Source organism: Triticum urartu, chromosome 2 (assembly GCF_003073215.2).
Source record: "Triticum urartu cultivar G1812 chromosome 2, Tu2.1, whole genome shotgun sequence".
In the NCBI taxonomy this organism is placed as follows: domain Eukaryota; kingdom Viridiplantae; phylum Streptophyta; class Magnoliopsida; order Poales; family Poaceae; genus Triticum; species Triticum urartu.
The window spans coordinates 16275790-16295272 of NC_053023.1; the positions used below are offsets into that span (position 1 = coordinate 16275790).

The 19483-nt window shown below is 42.3% G+C and overlaps 1 long non-coding RNA gene across 1 annotated transcript; it reads left to right on the forward strand.

Moving 5' to 3' along the window:
* Window positions 1-5242: 5242 nt before the first annotated feature.
* Window positions 5243-8077, forward strand: LOC125540689. The gene is made up of 4 exons (XR_007297361.1): window positions 5243-6136; window positions 6220-6277; window positions 6380-6459; window positions 7825-8077. It is a non-coding gene; the product is annotated as an uncharacterized LOC125540689 (long non-coding RNA).
* Window positions 8078-19483: the final 11406 nt, after the last annotated feature.

The window sequence follows — 19483 nt, forward strand, 5'->3', positions numbered from 1 at the left end:
AGTAGATTATAGCCGTGAGATTCAACGAGCATAACATTTTGTATGGAGCTATCATGTGAGATGGCCACCTTACCAAGGCCAATCACCTTACCCTTTGAGTTATCACCAAATGCAATTTGCAAGAATGTAAAGGAATGTGATTGGAGTGTGCAAACGCAAATGGAGACACGGAGATTTTTGGCGTGGTTCCAATAGGTGGTGCTATCGTACATCCATGTTGATGGAGACTTCTGTTGGGGAACGTAGTAATTTCAAAAAATTTCCTACGCACACGCAAGATCATGGTGATGCATAGCAACGAGAGGGGAGAGTGTGATCTACGTACCCTTGTAGATCAACAACGGAAGCGTTGACGCAACGTAGAGGAAGTAGTCGTACGTCTTCCCGATCCGACCGATCCAAGCACCGTTACTCCGGCACCTCCGAGTTCTTAGCACATGTACAGCTCGATGATGATCCCCGGGCTCCGATCCAGCAAAGCATCAGGGAGGAGTTCCGTCAGCACGACGGCGTGGTGACAATCTTGATGTACTACCGTCGCAGGGCTTCGCCTAAGCACTGCTACAATATGATCGAGGTGGAATATGGTGGCAGGGGGCACCGCACACGGCTAAGGAACGATCTCAATGATCAACTTGTGTGTCTAGAGTGCCCCCTGCCTCCGTATATAAAGGAGCCAAGGGGGAGGGGCCACCGGCCAAGAGGAGGGCGCAGGAGGAGTCCTACTCCTACCGGGAGAAGGACTCCCCCCAATCCTAGTTGGACTAGGATTCCCCGAGGAGGAAAGAGAGAGATGGGGGCCGGCCACCTCTCCTAGTCCTAATAGGACTAGGGGAGGGGGGAGGCGCGCGGCCACCTTGGGCTGCCCCTTTCTCCTTTCCACTAAAGCCCATTAAGGCCCATATGGCTCCCGGGGGGTTCCGGTAACCTCCCGGTACTCCGGTAAAATCCCGATTTCCCCTGGAACACTTCCGATGTCCAAATATAGGCTTCCAATATATCAATCTTTATGTCTCGACCATTTTGAGACTCCTCGTCATGTCCGTGATCACATCCGAGACTCCGAACTAACTTCGGTACATCAAAATGCATAAACTCATAATAACTGTCATCGTAACGTTAAGCGTGCGGACCCTACGGTTCGAGAACAATGTAGACATGACTGAGACATGTCTCCGATCAATAACCAATAGCGGGACCTGGATGCCCATATTGGCTCCTACATATTCCACGAAGATCTTTATCGGTCAGACCGCATAACAACATACGTTGTTCCCTTTGTCATCGGTATGTTACTTGCCCGAGATTCGATCGTCGGTATCCAATACCTAGTTCAATCTCGTTACTGGCAAGTCTCTTTACTCGTTCTGTAATACATCATCTCGCAACTAACTCATTAGTTGCAATGCTTGCAAGGCTTATGTGATGTGCATTACCGAGAGGGCCCAGAGATACCTCTCCGACAATCGGAGTGACAAATCCTAATCTCGAAATACGCCAACCCAACATCTACCTTTGGAGACACCTGTTGAGCTCCTTTATAATCACCCAGTTACGTTGTGACGTTTGGTAGCACACAAAGTGTTCCTCCGGTAAACGGGAGTTGCATAATCTCATAGTCATAGGAACATGTATAAGTCATGAAGAAAGCAATAACAACATACTAAACGATCGGGTGCTAAGCTAATGGAATGGGTCATGTCAATCAGATCATTCAACTAATGATGTGATCCCGTTAATCAAATAACAACTCTTTGTCCATGGTTAGGAAACCTAACCATCTTTGATTAACGAGCTAGTCAAGTAGAGGCATACTAGTGACACTCTGTTTGTCTATGTATTCACACATGTATTATGTTTCCGGTTAATGCAATTCTAGCATGAATAATAAACATTTATCATGATATAAGGAAATAAATAATAACTTTATTATTGCCTCTAGGGCATATTTCCTTCAGTCTCCCACTTGCACTAGAGTCAATAATCTAGTTCACATCGCCATGTGATTTAACATCAATAGTTCACATCACCATGTGATTAACACCCATAGTTCACATCGTCATGTGACCAACACTCAAAGGGTTTACTAGAGTCACTAATCTAGTTCACATATCTATGTGATTACCACCCAAAGAGTACTAAGGTGTGATCATGTTTTGCTTGTGAGATAATTTTAGTCAACGGGTCTGTCACATTCAGATCCGTAAGTATTTTGCAAGTTCTATGTCTACAATGCTCTACACGGAGCTACTCTAGCTAATTGCTCCCACTTTCAATATGTATCCAGATTGAGACTTAGAATCATCTGGATCAGTGTCAAAACTTGCATCGACGTAACCCTTTACGACGAACCTTTTGTCACCTCCGTAATCGAGAAACATATCCTTATTCCAGTAAGGATAATTTTGACCGCTGTCCATTGATCTACTCCTAGATCACTATTGTACTCCCTCTCTTAACACAGTGTATGGTATACAATAGATCTGGTACACAACATGGCATACTTTATAGAACCTATGACTGAGGCATAGGGAATGACTTTCATTCTCTTTCTATCTTCTGCCGTGGTCGGGCTTTGAGTCTTACTCAACTTCACACCTTGTAACACAGGCAAGAAACTTTTTCTTTGACTGTTCCATTTTGAACTACTTCAAAATCTTGTCAAGGTATGTACTCATTGAAGAAACTTATCAAGCGTCTTGATCTATCTCTATAGACCTTGATACTCAATATGTAAGCAGCTTCACCGAGGTCTTTCTTTGAAAAACTCCTTTCAAACACTCCTTTATGCTTTGCAGAATAATTCTACATTATTTCCGATCAACAATATGTCATTCACATATACTTATCAGAAATGTTGTAGTGCTCCCACTCACTTTCTTGTAAATACAGGGTTCATCGTAAGTCTGTATAAAACTATATGCTTTGATCAACTTATCAAAGCATATATCCCAACTCCGAGATGCTTGCACCAGTCCATAAATGGATCGCTGGAGCTTGCATATTTTGTTAGCACCTTTAGGATTGACAAAACCATCTTGTTGCATCACATACAACTCTTCTTTAATAAATCCATTAAGGAATGGAGTTTTGTTTATCCATTTGCCAGATTTCATAAAATGTGGCAATTGCTAACATGATTCGGACAGACTTAAGCATAGATACGAGTGAGAAACTCTCATCGTAGTCAACACCTTGAACTTGTCGAAAACCTTTTGCGACAATTCTAGCTTTGTAGATAGTAACACTACTATCCGTGTCCGTCTTCCTCTTGAAGATCCATTTATTCTCAATGGCTTGCCGATCCTCGGGCAAGTCCACCAAAGTCCACACTTTGTTCTCATACATGGATCCTATCTCAGATTTCATGGCCTCAAGCCATTTATCGGAATCTAGGCTCATCATCGCTTCCTCATAGTTCGTAGGTTCGTCATGGTCAAGTAACATGACCTCCAGAACAGGATTACCGTACCACTCTGGTGCGGATCTCACTCTGGTTTGCCTACGAGATTCGGTAGTAACTTGATCTGAAGTTACATGATCATCATCATTAGCTTCCTCACTAATTGGTGTAGTAGTCACAGGAACAGATTTCTGTGATGAACTATTTTCCAATAAGGGAGAAGGTACAATTACCTTATCAAGTTTTCTACTTTCCTCCCACTCACTTCTTTTGATAAAAACTCCTTCTCTAGAAAGGATCCATTCTTAGCAACGAATGTCTTGCCTTCGGATCTGTGATAGAAGGTGTACCCAACTGTCTCCTTTGGGTATCCTATGAAGACATATTTCTCCGATTTGAGTTTGAGCTTATCAGGATGAAACTTTTTCACATAAGCATCACAACCCCAAACTTTAAGAAACGACAACTTTGGTTTCTTGCCAAACCACAGTTCATAAGGCGTCGTCTCAACGGATTTTGATGGTGCCCTATTTATCGTGAATGCAGCTGTCTCTAATGCATAACCCCAAAACGATAGTGGTAGATCGGTAAGATACATCATAGATTGCACTATATCCAATAAAGTATGGTTATGACGTTCGGACACACCATTATGCTGTGGTGTTCTAGGTGGCGTGCGTAGTGAAACTATTTCACATTGTTTTAACTGAAGACCAAACTCGTAACTCAAATATTTTACCTCTGCGATCATATCGTAGAAACTTTTATTTTCTTGTCACAATGATTTTCCACTTCACTCTGAAATTCTTTGAACTGTTCAAATGTTTCAGACTTATATTTCATCAAGTAGATATCCCCATATCTGCTCAAATCATCTTGTGAAGGTCAGAAAATAATGATACCTGCTGTAAGCCTTAATATTCATCGGACCACATACATCAGTATGTATGATTTCCAACAAATCTGTTGCTTGCTTCATTGTTCCGGAGAACGGAGTTTTAGTCATCTTGCCCATAAGGTATGGTTCGCAAGCATCAAGTGATTCATAATCAAGTGATTCCAAAATCCCATCAGCATGGAGTTTCTTCATGCGCTTTACCCCAATATGACCTAAACCACTACAACAAGAACCCGCCTATAGCAACACATATCTACCAACGATATGAAAATATGTGTTGTCTATTTCAGCCTCCCACTTCTCCTAGTTGTCAAAAGAAAAAAAAACATCCCACTTCTCCTACTTATCCCAACCCCCCCTACTTAGCGCTAACCTCCTCCCCTAAAAGTCTAATCTCCCCGTATGGCCGTACCCACCTCTCCATCCAGATTTTCCTATCCCCCGTCTTTCTCCCCCTCCTTCCGCGATTCCCCTCTCACCGAGATCAATGGCATGACACTGACCGACACCGCCGATTGCTGCTAGCTCCGGCGCTCTCCCAGACGTCACTCACCAGCCCTGCTGCCCCTCGGCCTCTCCTCCGATCCTCCACCACCGCGGCCTCCTCCGGACCCCTGCACATGCCCTGCATCTAGCCACCACGGGTGGCCGGTGCGACTGCCGCGTAGGTCCTCTACCCCACGTCTCCGTGCACGCCGCTGCCGGATAGGTTTGAAGGTGCTGCTCCCCCTCGGCTACCCCGCCTCCGTCACTGACTGATTAGTAAGACACTTCCCTCGTCTGCTCATACCCTCTCAGATGCTTTGTGGTGACATGGCCTTCATGCCATGGTCAATTCTTTGTCAGAAATGGCGATTGTGATCTACGCTACCTATTGTTACTTGTTAGCTGTCGTAATGTCGTACATTACGGCTGGATAACACAATTAAACCCCATCACGATCAGCGGCCTTGCTGGAGGCTCAAAAATTCACTTCACCATTCCAGGGAGTTTTGTGCTTGCAGGCGAGTTATTTCTAGTTAGGTTGATATATTTGGATGTATTGTCGAGTGATCTACCACTTGCACATATGTGTTAATTCTGGAAGAATGCGCTTCTTTTTTCTCAATAGTTCTTCTTGCTGCTATGTTCATGGATGAATTCTTACTCATTTCCTTGTCACACATTGTGTAATACTATAGGAATATGCCTCACACGTTTCCATCCGTCCTAATATTCCTATTTATTGTATATATAATCCTTAATTTGATCTTTCCTTACAAAGTCTGAAACCGACCTTGCTTCAGCCAAAGTGTGTCTGTTTGTTTGATTGCATACTCATCGTAGTTGTAATTCAATCCGTTGCAATGAACATCCACGCGAGGCTGCAGGATGGTTGTGATTTGCAAAGACAATGTTTCTCTTAATTAACTAATCGCAGACTCATTTTAATTGTTGATCCGCCTGTTAAGTTTAGCGTGGAGTTTTGGTTTGACCTTTTCATTGCGGTGCTTGCAGAATGGTGTAGCCGCAGAACTGCACAATTAACCAGTGACGACGAGCAAAATTGCAGATCTTTTCGTCGTGCCTACACGTTGTGGAGCCACCGACCTGCCTGAGCCGCCCCCGATCATGCCATATCCGCGAGAGAAATCTATGGTACTGCTTTCTTAAGTTGTAAGCTTTTGTGTTCCCATAGAATTTAAGATGGTGAAGTTACTGGATGTAGGAACTATGGTTTACTATGACGGTAAGACGTTTTGTTGTTTCTTGATTTGTTTCAGTAAGAACTTCAGTGCTCGAGTCAGAAACTTGTACTATTTCACCTTGCTCCAATTGCTCAGTCAGAACTCATGGTATTCTACATGTTGTTCGCTCTCAGCTTCCTTCAATCAGCATCTGTTTCTTCACAAGACCTTGACATCAATATGTCTCACAGGTTCTCCATTGGCTAATTTCTCAGATTAGGAGTTGAGATAAACATCAATATGCTAAAGGTAATACACCCTACTTTGCATAATAAACCATATAGAGCTATTTTGAATGCAAAGCATCTTTGATAAACTAAAGATGATGTCACGACCTACTTTGGCTTATAGATTACAGAGAAGTTTCCCAGTCTAGAAAAGAAAATATGATGCCAAGATGATCTATGCAGCTGCGATGCTGAAAAGTTTGTGTACGTTCTTCTGACCGTCTCTCAAATGTCTCACATATCCTTTTATAGATCAAGTGTTGATGATATTTGAGCAAAAAAGTGTGTAATTTCCCATTCTACATTACTACTAATGCTATTTTGATGCAATGCTATGCCTGATATCTTCTAGCATTCCCTGTAGATTTTATACTGATGTAAATATTGTACTAAACTGATCCGTATAACTGAATACAGAGTTTCTAAGGGTCTTGTTGCTTGGAGAGGCTAATACCCCATTTTGTCAAGATATTTAGACTTCTTGTACTATAGTTTATTACTTTTGTACTAAAATTTACCTTGTTTTACTAAATTACATTGTTACTACATTTTTGCATTGTTGTACTTGAATTTCCCTTGCTGTTGTACTAAAATTTAACCATGAGTAGGCAGGAATAGCTCATGGGAGCCAAATAATGAGAAAGAAGTACTCAGGAGAACATAAGTCAAAATCTACTTGGGATGTGACCTTCAAATAACTCAGAAATCATAACCAGTACATGATTCATGATAGAATTGCACCAGACACATGACATCCAGTTACATAACTGTATATACTAGATTGTACTTGATGCCTATATTGTTCCTCTTAAACTTGTTCAGGAAACTGGTTTGGTCTGAATTATATATGATGAAATTTAGTTATGTTCATTTTTTGGGCGCATTATCAAAATTCAGTCATTTGTTTTCACAGTAGTTGCTTGCATTTAGTAGGCGAAAATAGTGGGTGAAGGTGAATGATTTTGTGATACAATTTTTTAATATTGTTTCATTAAAATATGTCATGCGATGTACATGTGGATCCCCAAAAAGATTTATGTTTGACATAGTTAATGTTGAAGCACTAGAATAATTACACCCCGGTTGCAACACACTGGCAATTTCCTAGTATATTTAATAAAAGTCTTGGTCAATCATATTTGTGAGCATGTAACACAGTACCTAATTTAGGTACATCCAAATTTTTCATGACATATGAATCATTTTCTTTGAACCTAAAGTGTTTTCAAATAGTTGAAACCTTGCATCTATTTGTATTTTCTAGAGAACTGCAAATCTTTCTTTGAAAAAGAATGATGTGTGGTATGTCAGCACATGTTTTTTCAAATGAAGTATGTCATTTCTTGTATACTATTCTAAGTTTATGTTAACTCAATTGACAGATAGCAGATTTGTTCATAAGAAAACAAGGATCAAAAGCACTTGTCGGATGTAGGCTATTATTTTCCTCTTCATGCAAAGCACCTACTGTCATGGCCTTCAAAATTTTTATGTGCTCCTCCTTTATATTTTGCTGCTCTATTAACCTAATTTTCTCTACCGTAAGTTACTCATCTCATTTTTTTGTAGATTGCAACATAAATGGATTGTGCATGGCTCAGATGTTGATTGCAAGGCTGAGAATGGGCTACTATTAGATAATTAGAGTTGTCATTTTCAGGACAATGTTTCAATAGTTGATTGTAAGGTCAAGAATTTGGCTAGTACTAGATAAAAACATTATAGCAATTGCTGGTTGAGAATTTGGCTACTACTATAGATAGTTTCACATCTTGCAATCTTTCAATCATATTCTTTGTAATGCAACATAGTTGATTTAATATATGAGATGTTTCTATTTATTACATTGTGACTCCTATAAATCGTCTATATTGACCTAATAATTCTGGATGGTGACGTACAAAATATCACCCATTATTCATGCTATGTAGCGAAGCATTAGTCGTTACAATGATATGCTACATCATTGTGCAGGGTATCCACCAATGCATAAGAAGTGTTGTTAGGCTCTAACTCTATATGTTGCTACCTTACAACGCTTCTACATGTCGTTTACCAACGAATGTATATACGTTGTTGTAGACCCTAGCAACGCCACCAACGACAACACATAACAATGCGTTGGTGTAGACCTTAGCAACGCATGTATGGAAATACGACAACGCAATGATGCGTTGCTGAAGGGGGGTTCCTGTTGTAGTGAACGGCAATGCCACAAATAAGTTGCACTATCATTATTAACTTTGCATCTTTTGGTTTCAATATTATGAATATGTGTATCACTAAGATCGAGATCCAATGACCTATTTTCATTGGGTGTGGAACCATATAAGGTTTTATTCATGTAAACAGAACAACAATTTATTCTTTTACTTAAATGAATAACCGTATTACAATAAACATGATCAAATCATATTCATGCTCAACGCAAACACCAAATAACACTTATTTAGGTTCAACACTAATCCCGAAAGTATAGGGAGTGTGCGATGATGATCATATCAATCTTGGAACCACTTCCAACACACATCGTCACTTCACCCTTAACTAGTCTCTGTTCATTCTGCAACTCCCGTTTCGAGTTACTACTCTTAGCAACTGAACTAGCATCAAATACTGAAGGGTTGCTATAAACACTAGTAAAGTACACATCAATAACATGTATATCAAATATACTTATGTTCACTTTGCCATCCTTCTTATCCGCCAATCACTTGGGGTAGTTCCGCTCCCAGTGACCAGTCCCTTTGCAGTAGAAGCATTTACTCTCAGGCTTAGGATCAGACTTGGGCTTCTTCTCTTGAGCAGCAACTTGCTTGCCGTTCTTCTTGAAGCCCCTTCTTCCCTTTGCCCTTTTCTTGAAACTAGTGGTCTTGTCAACCATCAACACTTGATGTTTTTCTTGATTTCTACCTTCGTTGATTTCAGCATCACGAAGAGCTTGGGAGTTGTTTCCGTTATCCCTTGCATATTATAGTTCATCACGAAATTCTACTAACTTGGTGATGGTGACTAGAGAATTCTGTCAATCACTATCTTATCTGGAAGATTAACTCCCACTTGATTCAAGCGATTGTAGTACCCAGACAATCTGAGCACATGCTCACTAGTTGAGCGATTCTCCTCCATCTTTTAGCTATAGAACTTGTTGGAGACTTCATATCTCTCAACTCGGGTATTTGCTTGAAATATTAACTTCAACTCCTGGAACATCTCATATGGTCCATGATGTTCAAAACGTCTTTGAAGTCCCGATTCTAAGCCATTAAGCATGGTGCACTAAACTATCAAGTAGTCATCATATTGAGCTACCCAAAGGTTCATAACGTCTGCATCTGCTCCTGCAATAGGTCTGTCACCTAGCGGTGCATCAAGGACATAATTCTTCTGTGCAGCAATGAGGATAAACCTCAGATCAAGGATCCAATCCGCAACATTGCTACTAACATCTTTCAACATAATTTTCTCTAGGAACATATCAAAATAAACACATGGAAGCAACAACGCGAGCTATTGATCTACAACATAATTTGCAAAATACTACCAGGACTAAGTTCATGATAAATTTAAGTTCAATTTAATCATATTACTTAAGAACTCCCACTTAGATAGACATCCCTCTAATCCTCTAAGTGATCACGTGATCCAAATCAACTAAACCATAACCAATCATCACGTGATATGGAGTAGTTTTCAATGGTGAACATCGTTATGTTGATCATATCTACTATATGATTCACGCTCGACCTTTCTGTCTCCGTGTTCCGAGGCCATATCTGTATATGCTAGGCTCGTCAAGTTCAACCTGAGTATTCTGCGTGTGCAAAAACTGGCTTGCACCCGTTGTAGATGGACGTAGAGCTTATCACACCCGATCATCACGTGGTGTCTGGGCACGACGAACTTTGGCAATGGTGCATACTCAGGGAGAACACTTCTTGATAATTTAGTGAGAGATCATCTTATAATGCTACCGTCAATCAAAGCAAGATAAGATGCATAAAAAGATAAACATCACATGCAATCAATATAAGTGATATGATATGGCCATCATCATCTTGTGCTTGTGATCTCCATCTCTGAAGCACCGTCATGATCACCATCGTCACTGGCGCGACACCTTGATCTCCATCGTAGCATCGTTGTCGTCTCGCCAATCTTATGCTTCCACGACTATCGCTACCGCTTAGTGATAAAGTAAAGCATTACATCGCGATTGCATTGCATACAATAAAGCGACAACCATATGGCTCCTGCCAGTTGCCGATAACTCGGTTACAAAACATGATCATCTCATACAATAAAATTTAGCATCATGTCTTGGCCATATCACATCACAACATGCCCTGCAAAAACAAGTTAGACGTCCTCTACTTTGTTGTTGCAAGTTTTACGTGGCTGCTATGGGCTTAAGCAAGAACCAATCTCACCTACGCATCGAAACCACAACGATAGTTTGTCAAATAGACTCCGTTTTAACCTTCGCAAGGACCGGGCGTAGCCACACTCGGTTCAACTAAAGTTGGAGAGACAGTTGCCCGCAAGCCACCTGTGTGCAAAGCACGTCGGGGGAACCGGTCTCGCGTAAGCGTACACGTAATGTTGGTCCGGGTTGTCTCGTCCAACAATACCGCTGAACCAAAGTATGACATGCTGGTAGGCAGTATGACTTGTATCGCCCACAACTCACTTGTGTTCTACTCGTGCATATAACATCAAACCATAAAACCTAGGCTCGGATGCCACTGTTGGGGAACGTAGTAATTTCAAAAAAATTCCTACGCACACGCAAGATCATGGTGATGCATAGCAACGAGAGGGGAGAGTGTGATCTACGTACCCTTGTATATCACAACGGAAGCGTTGACACAACGTAGAGGAAGTAGTCGTACGTCTTCTTCCCGATCCGACCGATCCAAGCACCGTTACTCCGGCACCTCCGAGTTCTTAGCACACGTATAGCTCGATGACGATCCCCGGGCTCCGATCCAGCAAAGCTTCGGGGAGGAGTTCCGTCAGCACGATGGTGTGGTGACGATCTTGATGTTCTACCGACGCAGGGCTTCGCCTAAGCACTACAACGATATGATCGAGGTGGAATATAGTGGCAGGGGGCACCGCACACGGCTAAGGAACGATCTCAATGATCAACTTGTGTGTCTAGAGGTGCCCCCTGCCTCCGTATATAAAGGAGCCAAGGGGGAGGGGGCCGCCGGCCAGGAGGAGGGCGCAGGAGGAGTCCTACTCCTACCGGGAGTAGGACTTCCCCCCCAATCCTAGTTGGACTATGATTCCCCGAGGGGGAAAGAGAGAGAGGGGGGCCGGCCACCTCTCCTAGTCCTAATAGGACTAGGGAAGGGGGGAGGCGCGCGGCCACCTTGGGCTGCCCCTTTCTCCTTTCCACTAAAGCCCATTAAGGCCCATATGGCTCCCGGGGGGTTCCGGTAACCTCCCGGTACTCTGGTAAAATCCCGATTTGACCCGGAACACTTCCGATGTCCAAATATAGGCTTCCAATATATCTTTATGTCCGTGATCACATCCGGGACTCCGAACTAACTTCGGTACATCAAAATGCATAAACTCATAATAACTGTCATCGTAACGTTAAGCATGCGGACCCTACGGTTCGAGAACAATGTAGACATGACCGAGACACGTCTCCGGTCAATAACCAATAGCGGGACCTGGATGCCCATATTGGCTCCTACATATTCCACGAAGATCTTTATCGGTCAGACCGCATAACAACATACGTTGTTCCCTTTGTCATCGGTATGTTACTTGCCCGAGATTCGATCGTCGGTATCCAATACCTAGTTCAATCTCATTACCGGCAAGTCTCTTTACTCGTTCTGTAATACATCATCTCGCAACTAACTCATTAGTTGCAATGCTTGCAAGGCTTATGTGATGTGCATTACCGAGAGGGCCCAGAGATACCTCTCCGACAATCGGAGTGACAAATCCTAATCTCGAAATATGCCAACCCAACATCTACCTTTGGAGACACCTGTAGAGCTCCTTTATAATCACCCAGTTACGTTGTGACGTTTGGTAGCACACAAAGTGTTCCTCCGGTAAACGGGAGTTGCATAATCTCATAGTCATAGGAACATGTATAAGTCATGAAGAAAGCAATAACAACATACTAAACGATCGGGTGCTAAGCTAATGGAATGGGTCATGTCAATCAGATCATTCAACTAATGATGTGATCCCGTTAATCAAATAACAACTCTTTGTCCATGGTTAGGAAACATAACCATCTTTGATTAACGAGCTAGTCAAGTAGAGGCATACTAGTGACACTCTGTTTGTCTATGTATTCACACATGTATTATGTTTCCGGTTAATGCAATTTTAGCATGAATAATAAACATTTATCATGATATAAGGAAATAAATAATAACTTTATTATTGCCTCTAGGGCATATTTCCTTCAATCGGTATGTTACTTGCCCGAGATTCGATCGTCGGTATCCAATACCTAGTTCAATCTCGTTACCGGCAAGTCTCTTTACTCGTTCCGTAATACATCATCTCGCAACTAACTCATTGGCTGCAATGCTTGCAAGGCTTATGTGATGTGCATTACCGAGAGGGCCCAGAGATACCTCTCCGACAATCGGAGTGACAAATCCTAATCTCGAAATACGCCAACCCAACATCTACCTTTGGAGACACCTGTAGAGCTCCTTTATAATCACCCAGTTACGTTGTGACGTTTGGTAGCACACAAAGTGTTCCTCCGGTAAACGGGAGTTGCATAATCTCATAGTTATAGGAACATGTATAAGTCATGAAGAAAGCAATAGCAACATACTAAACGATCAGGTGCTAAGCTAATGGAATGGGTCATGTCAATCAGATCATTGAACTAATGATGTGACCTCGTTAATCAAATAACAACTCTTTGTCCATGGTTAGGAAACATAATCATCTTTGATTAACGAGCTAGTCAAGTAGAGGCATACTAGTGACACTCTGTTTGTCTATGTATTCACACATGTATTATGTTTCCGGTTAATACAATTCTAGCATGAATAATAAACATTTATCATGATATAAGGAAATAAATAATAACTTTATTATTTCCTCTAGGGCATATTTCCTTCAGTCTCCCACTTGCACTAGAGTTAATAATCTAGTTCACATCGCCATGTGATTTAACAGCAATTGTTCACATCACCATGTGATTAACACCCATAGTTCACATCGTCATGTGACCGATACTCAAAGGGTTTACTAGAGTCAGTAATCTAGTTCACATATCTATGTGATTAACACACAAAGAGTACTAAGGTGTGATCATGTTTTGCTTGTGAAAGAGGCTTAGTCAACGGGTCTGCAACATTCAGATCCGTATGTATCTTGCAAATCTCTATGTCTCCCACCTGGACTAGATCCCGGATGGAATTGAAGCGTCTCGTGATGTGCTTGGTCCTCTTGTGAAATCTGGATTCCTTTGCCAAGGCAATTGCACCAGTATTGTCACAAAAGATTTTCATTGGACCCGATGCACTAGGTATGACACCTAGATCGGATATGAACTCCTTCATCCAGACTCCTTCGTTTGCTGCTTCCGAAGCAGCTATGTACTCCGCTTCACATGTAGATCCCGCTACGACGCTTTGTTTAGAACTGCACCAACTGACAGCTCCACCGTTTAATGTAAACACGTATCCGGTTTGCGATTTAGAATCGTCCGGATCAGTGTCAAAGCTTGCATCAACGTAACCTTTTACGGTGAGCTCTTTGTCACCTCCATATACGAGAAACATATCCTTATTCCTTTTCAGGTATTTCAGGATGTTCTTGACCGCTGTCCAGTGATCCACTCCTGGATTACTTTGGTACCTCCCTGCTAAACTTATAGCAAGGCACACATCAGGTCTGGTACACAGCATTGCATACATGATAGAGCCTATGGCTAAAGCATAGGGAACATCTTTCATTTTCTCTCTATCTTCTGCAGTGGTCGGGCATTGAGTCTGACTCAATTTCACACCTTGTAACACAGGCAAGAACCCTTTCTTTGCTTGATCCATTTTGAACTTCTTCAAAATCTTGTCAAGGTATGTGCTTTGTGAAAGTCCAATTAAGCGTCTTGATCTATCTCTATAGATCTTTATGCCTAATATGTAAGCAGCTTCACTGAGGTCTTTCATTGAAAAACTCTTATTCAAGTATCCCTTTATGCTATCCAGAAATTCTATATCATTTCCAATCAGCAATATGTCATCCACATATAATATCAGAAATGCTACAGAGCTCCCACTCACTTTCTTGTAAATACAGGCTTCTCTGAAAGTCTGTATAAAACCAAATGCTTTGATCACACTATCAAAGCGTTTATTACAACTCCGAGAGGCTTGCACCAGTCCATAAATGGATCGCTGGAGCTTGCACACTTTTTTAGCTCCCTTTGGATCGACAAAACCTTCCGGTTGCATCATATACAACTCTTCTTCCAGAAATCCATTCAGGAATGCAGTTTTGACATCCATTTGCCAAATTTCATAATCATAAAACGCGGCAATTGCTAACATGATTCGGACAGACTTAAGCATCGCTACGGGTGAGAAGGTCTCATCGTAGTTAACCCCTTGAACTTGTCGAAAACCTTTTGCGACAAGTCGAGCTTTGTAGACAGTAACATTACCGTCAGCGTCAGTCTTCTTCTTGAAGATCCATTTATTCTCAATTGCTTGCCGATCATCGGGCAAGTCAACCAAAGTCCATACTTTGTTCTCATACATGGATCCCATCTCAGATTTCATGGCTTCAAGCCACTTTGCGGAATCTGGGCTCACCATCGCTTCTTCATAGTTCGTAGGTTCATCATGATCTAGTAGCATGATTTCCAGAACTGGATTACCGTACCACTCTGGTGCGGATCTCACTCTGGTTGATCTACGAGGTTCAGTAGTATCTTGTCCTGAAGTTTCATGATCATCATCATTAGCTTCCTCACTAATTGGTATAGATGTCACAGAAACAGTTTTCTGTGATGTACTATTTTCCAATAAGGGAGCAGGTACAGTTACCTCGTCAAGTTCTACTTTCCTCCCACTCACTTCTTTCGAGAGAAACTCCTCTAGAAAGGATCCATTCTTAGCAAAAAATATCTTGCCTTCCGATCTGTGATAGAAGGTGTACCCAACAGTCTCCTTTGGGTATCCTATGAAGACACATTTCTCCGATTTGGGTTCGAGCTTATCAAGTTGAAGCTTTTTCACATAAGCATCGCAGCCCCAAACTTTAAGAAACGACAACTTTGGTTTCTTGCCAAACCATAGTTCATAAGGCGTCGTCTCAACGGATTTTGATCGTGCCCTATTCAACGTGAATGCGGCCGTCTCTAAAGCATAAACCCAAAACGATAGCGGTAAATTAGTAAGAGACATCATTGATCGTACCATTTCTAGTAAAGTACGATTACGCCGTTCGGACACACCATTACGCTGTGGTGTTCCGGGTGGCGTGAGTTGCGAAACTATTCCACAATTTTTCAAATGTACACCAAACTCGTAACTCAAATATTCTCCTCCACGATCAGATCGTAGAAACTTTATTTTCTTGTTATGATGATTTTCAACTTCACTCTGAAATTCTTTGAACTTTTCAAATGTTTCAGACTTATGTTTCATTAAGTAGATATACCCATATGTGCTTAAATCATCTGTGAAAGTGAGAAAATAACGATATCCGCCACGAGCCTCAATATTCATCGGACCACATACATCGGTATGTATGATTTCCAACAAATCTGTTGCTCTCTCCATAGTACCGGAGAACGGTGTTTTAGTCATCTTGCCCATGAGGCACGGTTTGCAAGTACCGAGTGATTCATAATCAAGTGGTTCCAAAAGTCCATTAGTATGGAGTTTCTTCATGCGCTTTATACCGATATGACCTAAACGGCAGTGCCACAAATAAGTTGCACTATCATTATCAACTATGCATTTTTTGGCTTCAACATTATGAATATGTGTGTTACTACTATCGAGATTCATCAAAAATAGAACACTCTCCAAAGGTGCATGACCATAAAAGATATTACTCATATAAATAGAACAACCATTATTCTCTGATTTAAATGAATAACCGTCTCGCATCAAACAAGATCCAGATATAATGTTCATGCTCAACGCTGGCACCAAATAACAATTATTTAGGTCTAATATTAATCCCGAAGGTAGATGTAGAGGTAGCGTGCCGACCGCGATCACATCAACTTTGGAACCGTTTCCCACGCGCATCGTCACCTCGTCCTTCGCCAGTGTTCGCTTAATCCGTAGTCCCTGTTTCGAGTTGCAAATATTAGCACACCCGATCATCACGTGGTGTCTGGGCACGACGAACTTTGGCAACGGTGCATACTCAGGGAGAACACTTCTTGATAATTTAGTGAGAGATCATCTTATAATGCTACCGTCAATCAAAGCAAGATAAGATGCATAAAAAGATAAACATCACATGCAATCAATATAAGTGATATGATATGGCCATCATCATCTTGTGCTTGTGATGTCCATCTCCGAAGCACCGTCATGATCACCATCGTCACCGGCGCGACACCTTGATCTCCATCGTAGCATCGTTGTCGTCTCGCCAATCTTATGCTTCCACGACTATCGCTACCGCTAAGTGATAAAGTAAAGCATTACATCGCGATTGCATTGCATATAATAAAGCGACAACCATATGGCTCCTGGCAGTTGCCGATAACTCGGTTACAAAACATGATCATCTCATACAATAAAATTTAGCATCATGTCTTGGCCATATCACATCACAACATGCCCTGCAAAAACAAGTTAGACGTCCTCTACTTTGTTGTTGCAAGTTTTACGTGGCTGCTACGGGCTTAAGTAAGAACCAATCTTACCTACGCATCAAAACCACAACGATAGTTTGTCAAATAGACTCCGTTTTAACCTTCGCAAGGACCGGGCGTAGCCACACTTGGTTCAACTAAAGTTGGAGAAACAGTCACCCGCAAGCCACCTTTGTGCAAAGCACGTCGGGAGAACCGGTCTCGCGTAAGCGTACGCGTAATGTCGGTCCGGGCCGCTTCATCCAACAATACCGCCGAACCAAAGTATGACATGTTGGTAGGCAGTATGACTTGTATCGCCCACAACTCACTTGTGTTCTACTCGTGCAAATAACATCAAACCATAAAACCTAGGCTCGGATGCCACTGTTGGTTATGTAGTAATTTCAAAAAAATTCCTACGCACACGCAAGATCATGGTGATGCATAGCAACGAGAGGGGAGAGTGTTGTCTACGTACCCACGCAGACCGACTGCGGAAGCGTTGACACAACATAGAGGAAGTAGTCGTACGTCTTCCCGATCCGACCGATCCAAGCACCGTTACTCCGGCACCTCTGAGTTCTTAGCACACGTACAGCTCGATGACGCTCCCCGGGCTCCGATCTAGCAAAGCTTCGGGGATGAGTTCCGTCAGCACAACGGCGTGGTGACGATGATGATGTTCTACCGACGCAGGGCTTCGCCTAAGCACTACAACGATATGATCGAGGTGGAATATGGTGGCAGGGGGCACCGCACACGGCTAAGGAACGATCACGTGGATCAACTTGTGTGTCATGGGGTGCTCCCCTGCCCCCGTATATAAAGGAGCAAGGGGGGAGGGGGCGGCCGGCCTAGGAGTGGGCGCGCCAAGGGGAGTCCTACTCCCACCGGGAGTAGGACTCCCTCCTTCCTTGTTGGAGTAGGAGAAGGGGAAAGAGGGGGAGAGGAAGAAGGAAAAGGGGGCTGCGCCCCTTGTCCAATTCAGACCAGAGGGGGGGGGGGGCGCAGGCCTCCTTCCTTTTGGCCTCTCTCCTCTATTCCCGTATGGCCCAATAAGGCCCATATACTCCTCCCGGCGTATTCCCGTAACTCTCCGGTACTCCGAAAAATACCCGAATCAATCGGAACCTTTCCGAAGTCCGAATATAGTCGTCCAATATATCGATCTTTACGTCTCGACCATTTCGAGACTCCTCGTCATGTCCGTGATCACATCCGGGACTCCGAACTAACTTCGGTACATCAAAATGCATAAACTCATAATAACTGTCATCGTAACGTTAAGCGTGCGGACCCTACGGTTCGAGAACAATGTAGACATGACTGAGACAAATCTCTGGCCAATAACCAATAGAGGGACCTGGATGCCCATATTGGCTCCTACATATTCTACGAAGATCTTTATCGGTCAGACCGCATAACAACATACGTTGTTCCCTTTGTCATCGGTATGTTACTTGCCCGAGATTCGATCGTCGGTATCCAATACCTAGTTCAATCTCGTTACCGGCAAGTCTCTTTATTCGTTCCGTAATACATCATCTCGCAACTAACTCATTGGCTGCAATGCTTGCAAGGCTTATGTGATGTGCATTACCGAGAGGGCCGAGAGATACCTCTCCGACAATCGGAGTGACAAATCCTAATCTCGAAGTACGCCAACCCAACATCTACCTTTGGAGACACCTGTAGAGCTCCTTTATAATCACCCAGTTACGTTGTGACGTTTGGTAGCACACAAAGTGTTCCTCCGGTAAACGGGAGTTGCATAATCTCATAGTTATAGGAACATGTATAAGTCATGAAGAAAGCAATAGTAACATACTAAACGATCGGGTGCTAAGCTAATGAATGGGTCATGTCAATCAGATCATTCAACTAATGAGGTGACCTCGTTAATCAAATAACAACTCTTTGTCCATGGTTAGGAAACATAACCATCTTTGATTAACGAGCTAGTCAAGTAGAGGCATACCAGTGACACTCTGTTTGTCTATGTATTCACACATGTATTATGTTTCCAGTTAATACAATTCTAGCATGAATAATAAACATTTATCATGATATAAGGAAATAAATAATAACAAATTTATTATTGCCTCTAGGGCATATTTCCTTCAATCTCCCTAAAACTTTGCAATCATAATTCAGTAACCATTTGTTAAGGTTAACTAGATGATACCCCGCACGTTGTTGCGGGAACTGTAGCAAGAAAAATGGGTATATTAGGCAAATGAAATACAAATTATTTGGATATTCTTGTTAACCATGTCGTCTCTCAGCTAAAATAGAACTATTTCATGTGATCGAACAATGCACAATTGGCTAGAAAAATACATAACATTCCTTTAAAAAACATGTGAACATTAGTGGTTTCAGTTCCCAATGACAAAATATAGT